Genomic DNA, 7,869 nt, shown 5'->3' on the forward strand with positions numbered 1-7,869 from the left:
ACAAATAAAAAACACAATTATTCCAACACCTAGAAGAGAGTTGACATAGAGATAATTATATATACATAAGATTTTTCCAAAATATAATGGTACAGAAATATAAATATTAATGTCCCTCTTACCCACCTCCATGGACCTCCCTTACAGTCTCTCTTCTAAGAGATGCACTTCTCATTATTTATGAAATCCTTTCAAACAAGCAAACAAAAAATTACAATTTATGGTGTGTATAGATCCTTTGAAAATGTATACACCATACTGTTACTCAATATTTTCCCTTTAAAAATAAAATCAATATTTAAATATATTTATTGGCATTTTTCCATATCACCTCATTAATTTCAATGGCTGCGTAGTTCATTGTACATATGAACCATTATTATATGAACTATTATTATCTAATTTGTCCCTTTCAACATCTTCATTTTTGCAAAGTGGCAATGAGTACCCTTTTAAAAATACCTTTGTCTTCCTACAGGATTGTAACTATAGCATTACATTCTATATCTAAAAGTAGAAATGCTGACTTTATGTGAGTATATTTACATTTTTGTTTCCTATAGCCAAATTGGTCTCCAAAAAATATACAGATTTACACTTTCACCAGCAATATATAAAAATGCTTGTTTCCCTACAGTGTTGCCAATGCAAGATGTTAATCTTTAATATTGCTACCGATATTATGCGTAAAAAATGAGAGCATATTGGTTCCTTGGTTTGCATTTATTTAACAAAATTGATCACAGTTGATCAACTTTTTAAATAATCACCTATTATTGTTTGAATATTTCTGTAAATGGAAATTATAAGCTTTTTGGTTTTTAGTCCCATGTAATGGTGTATACCATATTTCAAAGCATATATTGGTGAGCTTATCAAAGTATATTAAACTTACTAACAAGGGTATTTGAAAAATTTCGGTGGTACATTAAATAGTTTTATTTTATAGCCATCTATTTTTATATGGATTTCAAAAAGCACATCTTCCACTACAACACAATTTGAAGTTTCCATTAAAAATACATTTATGTTTGAAACTGAGTTGGTTTAAAATACATTAAATAAAAATATAAGTACAAACACTTTTCAGGTAATCAAAAATGAGAAGGTCCAAATTTAGGGAATGAATTTTGGTATACAATGGTTTAATCAATGTAGTATTCTTAGAATAGAATATACTCTAAGCAAAAGATAAAACAGCTTATTAAACATACTTGCTCATACAAAGTAAAGCCACAAGCTAGGATTAGAGGTAGCAAATGAAGAATGGACATATGCTCTGTTATATAACAAAATTCAACCAAGGAAATTTGAAGATCTAATTGGCTTATTGAACAATTCACGGATCAGGAAGCACCAGATCCAGCAAGTAGAGAGGCACTTTGAGGAGTTGTACAAAATGGAAGCGTTTCATAAATGGAAGGGGTGGGCACAAGGAAGTTACTAGCAAAAGAAAAGGATGGGTCTTTGAGGAGGCTGTTTGCATGGTGTCATCATGCTAATTACCTCATCTTTCTTTGGGGGCTGGAGAGGACCCAGATGTGATGGAAAAAAATAGCTCATGACTGACCCATTGAGGATGCATTTCAGAGGAGGTTGAAACTGTAATTAGATTGGGCATTAAGCCCCTAGTTTGGAAACCTCTGTGTAAGCCCCAGCTTAGGAACCTCTGTCAACCACCGTATTGGGCCTGCGGTTTTTCAACATATAGGATATTTCCAGAGCCAAAAAATAAGAAAATAATATTTATTATTTTGGCTATTTAAAGCAAATCTCAGCGATCATATTATTCCACTCATAAATAATTCATTATATACGCATAACAGATAAAGACTTTTTTAAACAACATAACTACAATACTATTATCATTAGTCAACAACATCAACAATTAACAACTCCTTAGCATCAAATTCGTCAAGATATTTTTTGTTGTGACTGTCTAAAAAATATTTTTTGATTGGGTCCAATTCCAAACCCAAAATTGTTCACACTTTGCTGTTGATATAACTCAAATAAAATACTGTGATTTTAATTTCTGTAATCTCCACTTGTATCAAGGTTTAGGAAACTTTTTCTTTTAAGATTTTTAAAATTTATTCATGAGAGAGAGGCAGAGACACAGGCAGAGGGAGAAGCAGGCTCCATGCAGGGAGCCCGATGTGGGACTTGATCCCAGGACTCCAGGATCATGCCCTGGGCCAAAGGCAGGCAGCAAACCGCTGAGCCACCCAGGGATCCCAAAGTTTAGGAGATTTTTGAAAAATGTTAGTACCTTAAGTTTTCCTTTGCAAAACCTTGGCTGCTTCCACAAAACTGACAGCTTAAATTTTTGTTGCTAATATTTAGCAGGAGGAAAAAGAAAAACCAGAGTCAAAAAGGAAATTGGAAGTTTGAAAGAAGAATGCTTTTGTGATGCAGGCTTTACTTCATATGTATAAAGGGACATGAAGCCAAATAAACCTGGTTTTAGAATTATCTTCCTGAGTTTGCTGGATGTGGAAGAAAAACTGAGGGTTGTTGAAATCATCAAATTGCTCTACTGTTTTTAAAATTACTTTATTATATGCAAAACTAAGCCTACATAACCCAGAGAGCTACAGGGAAGGAGTTGAGATATGTTTTATTTGCAAAACGTAGTTTCTCTCTTACTAAATTACTACAAACACTATACCATGCCTTTCTTTTCTAAAGCTATTGGATGGAAAGTATTGGTTAGAAGAGGAAATCAGAGGTAACTTTATTTTATTAGAGAAGGAAAAGCTTTGAGATTAGTAAATAAAAAGGAAACAAGCTAATGTGGTTAATCTAGCAGAAATGGAAGCAGTCAGCAAACCTTGTCAGAAACAAAGATGAGGGGAAACTTAGAAAAAAAAATGTGTTATTGGAGAATAAAAATCAGAAGCTAGAAACATAATGGAGGCTTAATCACATGGAATTAATGTTCCATTAATGGCTGTTCTGAGCATATGTCAATTCTTGATCCTTCCTCCATGGAATCCTTTACTTACGCTAATAAAATCAGTGTAAAAGAAAATGTATTTTTAAAGTAAACAAACTCTCTTTTAAAGCCTTACACAGTTTAGTTCTGAACTGAAAAGAAGCTGTATACCTCAAGCAGCAAAGCAGAAGCCCTATGGTTCAACTTCACCCTTTTTAGTGACCATTTCTTATCACTTGAGTGTGTCCCATGGGTGGCTGTCTCTTACACTTAGCAGCTTAGCAGAATATTCCCCAGTAATGCTTTGGGATCTTTAAGAGATTGGTATCTCATCCCTTCATCCAATCTCCTCATAGCATTGCTCTTTTTTTTTTTTTTTTTTTTGGCCAATTTACATGTGAACAAATATTCCCCACGACATCAGATAAGTATACAATTGTTCACTGATTATTTAAAATATATCCTTAGACTTTCTTATTTTGTGTCTCTCAATATTCTTCAAGAAAAAACAATAGGTAAATCTAGAAGGCAATTAGTTAGTGGTACCTAAGACTCTTTAACATTAGAAATTTACCCAGATTTAGATACATAAAAGAGAAAATAATCTGAATTTACATTTCAGTTTTCATATGCAATGAGAAAAATAAAAACTATTTATTAAATATAAAGACAGACATCATTTCATTAGTTGCTAGAGAAAAAAAAATGTTTCTTTAGTTTTGTTTGTTGCATTCCACAAATAGATTTTTCCAAAAAGGAAGGCTTCCCCAATAAACAAAATAATGAAAATAAGAAACCTGAGTTTATTGAAAATTTAAGTGCTTCTGAGCAATACCATTTTTCATCTTTTTAATATAAAAATCTGCCATCTTGATTGATATGCATTATTTGCTTTATGAGTTAGATAGGCGGAGACTGACATAATTTTGGAGGAAACAAAGAACTATTTTCCAAATACACAACTTTAAATTACATTTTGTTTACCACCAAATGATTCCATTTTGTAAAGGGATATTACTTAACTTCATCTTCCTAGTAATACAATTAGTAAAAATAACAAAGCAATTTATACACTTTTCCAGGATCTGGCTTTAAATGTGAAAGAAAAAACTCACCTGTATAGAGTCATTTTGCACAAAGTCACAAAGCAAAATGAATTTAAAAGTAACAGATTCCTTTGAGAGGTATATTATATTTTCTTTTTTGTTGTTCTGATTTTTAAAAAATCATTCTCCATTGAAAGCAGGGTCTCATAGCCAGCACATTTTCATTGTTTCATTTTTTTTCTTACACGATCCTGACATATTTCACATTTTGCCTTAGATATAATATTCTGCTGGAGTTTCATTTCATTGTCCACATGAATGATATTCAGTTCTATCCCAACTCTATTTCATTTCTGTGAAAGATATTGAATTTTAAAGTTGTCTTTTATAAAAGTTGTGCTCCTAACACAAATGAAACAAATTTGCAACTACAAAACTGAAAATGAAAGGGGAACATGTGGTCGGATACAAAAAAAAATAGGCTGGACCTGTGGGGTCGGTGCTGTAGATGCTACCTACCATGTGAGCATCGTGTACATGCATTAGCCTGCCTTTGTGGGCAACTAAAACTCATAGGTCTCATCCTCAGAAGCTGGAGTATACATCAGATTTTCTAGTCTCTGATGCCAAGTGTCTTGCCTGATGTTCAGCTTCATTTAGAGCAATATGAGCTAAGGTAATAGAATCCTCTTTGCAAACTTGAACATCATTATTATTCCATTCTTTTCAGGTTTGTAAAAAATCTGATATCACTAGTAACCAGCTTCATGGTTTCATCTAATCATTAAATCAAATCTAGCATTGGGTTAAAAACATAGGTAGGCTTTCATGCCCTCTGCTGGATGCTCAAGGAAAAACCCCTTAACAGTCAAGAAAAGTCTCATTTAAAAAATGAATGCTCTTTAACATAAGAAGGAAAAAAAAAAACTAGTCCTATTAGAATTAAAATCTAAGACACCAGGTTAAATAGAATTTTTAACAATTTATTGGTGAACTAAGATGTGTAAAGATTTTCAGAGGTGAGATGACAGAAAAAAATACAGGTTTATAATTTTAAATTTCCCTTTTAAATGTTACAATAATCATATAATCCAAGTTAGTTTATTATTTTCAGTAGTTTTCAGTGGACCATAAAGTGCTTCTGCTAGAATTTCTAAATCTTTGAGGGAGAGAGAGAGAGAGAGAGAGAGAGAGAGAGAGAGAGAGAGAGAGAGCCCATGTGAGCACGGAGCTGGGCAAAGACAGAGGAAGAGAATGTCACAGAGACTCCCTGCTGGGCAAGGAGCCCCACCTGGGGCTGGATCTCACAACCCAGAAATCATGATCTGAGCCAAAATCAAGAGCCCAGCGCTCAACCAACTGAGCCACCTGGGTGCCCCTTGTAGCCACTTTTATACCATCATTGTGGAAAAATACCTAGAATAGGGATTGAAAGAGCAAAATGCTCAGTCTCTGGTTTTGTCACTCATGCTAATTAGCTCTGCACATTGGGCAAGTCAGTTACCCTTCCAGAATCCAAATTTTCTACTCTGTTAAATGAGGCAGTGATATAGATATATACATATATAGATGCAGAGAGAGAAAGAATTAAAGTCACATAAGCATTTAGTTTTAAAAGTCAAATAGTACCATAAGCTCATAATAAAAGCCAGCACTTCTCTGCTCTACCCAGTCCCACATAGCATTATCTCTAAGCTTATTTCTTGAGGCAATAATTTTCAATTGTTTTAGTATTTTGCTTCAGATACTTATGACCTAATTTCCAAATTATATACTTTACCATTTTTTTAAAAAATTCTTTTAATTTTAGATATTATTCATTGACTTCCCACAATCTGATAAGGATTTCACTTTCTTATTAAACCCTGCCACCTTTCCTTATAAATGCTTCTCTCTTTCTAGCTTGCCAATATGACTAATGCCCAATGTAAAACTCGATACTAATTATTTACGTTATTCATAGCTTAACCATTTCAGGCTGGGAGGAGTTAACCCAACTTCTGTTTTTCATAGATTTGTAATTGCCGTCATCTTTTCAGTTCCTTCACTTTCCATTTACCAATTGTTAATTTATCATTACATTTTTATAATGTATTTTTTCCTTACTCGTCCCTCTTATCATCCTACAGCTATTTGTTATCATGTTCTGACTGGAACTGGCTCTTCCATGGGTTACTGACTTCCTGTAGATCATGTTCATCATCATTTCCAGAGTTCTCTTTGCCTCTCCTACCTCTAATCCTTGGGCATCTCTATATTGCTACACCACGAATTTGCTTGATTATTCTCAGTTTTATCCCTGAAGACATTTAGCAAAATGTAGAAACTTGAAACCTCAGTGAATTATGATATATCCATCTGCATCCATCTCAGATATCTCTCTATGCATTTACGAAAATCTTGATTTTGTCATCTTCTTGCCACTCTCTTTGTTCTTGTAAATTAAAAACATTTTTATTCTTTTACTATAATCTTAGTGGATTTCATAAAGGAGCAGATATGTTGAATTTACCATTTGTAACTTGAAGTTAGGAATAGGTAGTTCACAAAATTGTCATGAGAAAAACATTTGAAAGAAGTTTGTATACCCTAAACCCAGCTTACCTACCTGGGATTATTGGAGTACATTAAATGAGTTTCCCTGGGCTTTTTTCATCAGTGGACACTAATAAGATTATTTTAGAAGCACGAAGCCTTCTGTCTCCCTGGCTTTTTTTCACATTCACAGTCATAAACCCTTATCCCCATCAAATCTCATCCAGTTATTTTTGGGACTTTCCAGAGCTAGGTAATATTGTTTACAAAATTTGATTGAATATATACTAAGCACCAGAATCCTTTAGACTCTTGGATATAAATTAGTGAATAACACAAAGATCCTTCCCCTATGGATCTTCATTCCAGCAAGGGAAGATGAACACAGTTTGTAAATAGAAGTCAACTATCTATGAGTAGAGTAGGTGATAAATTCTGTGGAAAAGATGTACTTTAGGCAAAGAGGTGGGAGTGTCGGAGCTGGGAGAGGTTGCAATTTAAAGTAGAGTAATCGGGGTGGGTTTCATGAAGAAGATGACATTGGGACAGATAATTTAAGGAAGTGAAAGAGTGAAACTGTTGATATTTGGGGGAAGAGTGTTGCAGGCAAAAGAAATAGCAAGTTCTAGACCCTAAAGGACAGATGCAGGAAGGTTAGCACCTGCTAGGTCTGATAACAGTGTTCCTAGAACAAATAAGTAAGGGCAAGAGTCATAGGAAAGGAGACTTGAGCAAAGGTATTGATCCTACAGGGATAGAAATAATTTTCTGTCAACTGAATAGCACTGGGCATCTACCATGGATATCTTTGCCCCCTTTGCTCATGGCCACTGCAAAAATGCTGCAAATGTCTCGTAGCTCATTATGTAGTCAGAGTTCTCCATAAGAACATTGACATCTATGCCAAAGGTTCTTATTGTGGTTCTCCAAGAAATGCCAAGTCTCCAGGTACCAGAGAGAAAGGCTGTGGGCTCAAGAGTCCACATCTACCCATACAAAATGGGAGCCTCCTTCTCCACACTCTGCTATTACACATGCCCCACAGCTTAGGGGAGCTCCGTCAGCTTCTATCTACACTTATCTCTCCTCAGGCTGAAACAGGCAACTTTTTTGACTGGGACTTTTAATCTCTTCATTCACCCTTCACCCTTTAACTCTCAGTACCCCTGGTTTCTACTCTTGCCTTTTTTACACTAATTAAAATATTCTAATCTGGGTTTGGACACATCTGAATCTCCACTTGAGCCATTGTTAAGTTATGATATTTCTTGTTAACTCTATACAAGGCGGATATCAGATTAACACAGAGATAATAAGGCAGAGAAGGCTTCAATGTGTACCTGGAGTGGA

This window comes from Nyctereutes procyonoides, unplaced genomic scaffold (genome assembly GCF_905146905.1).
Source record: "Nyctereutes procyonoides isolate TBG_1078 unplaced genomic scaffold, NYPRO_anot_genome, whole genome shotgun sequence".
NCBI classification, from domain to species: Eukaryota; Metazoa; Chordata; class Mammalia; order Carnivora; family Canidae; genus Nyctereutes; species Nyctereutes procyonoides.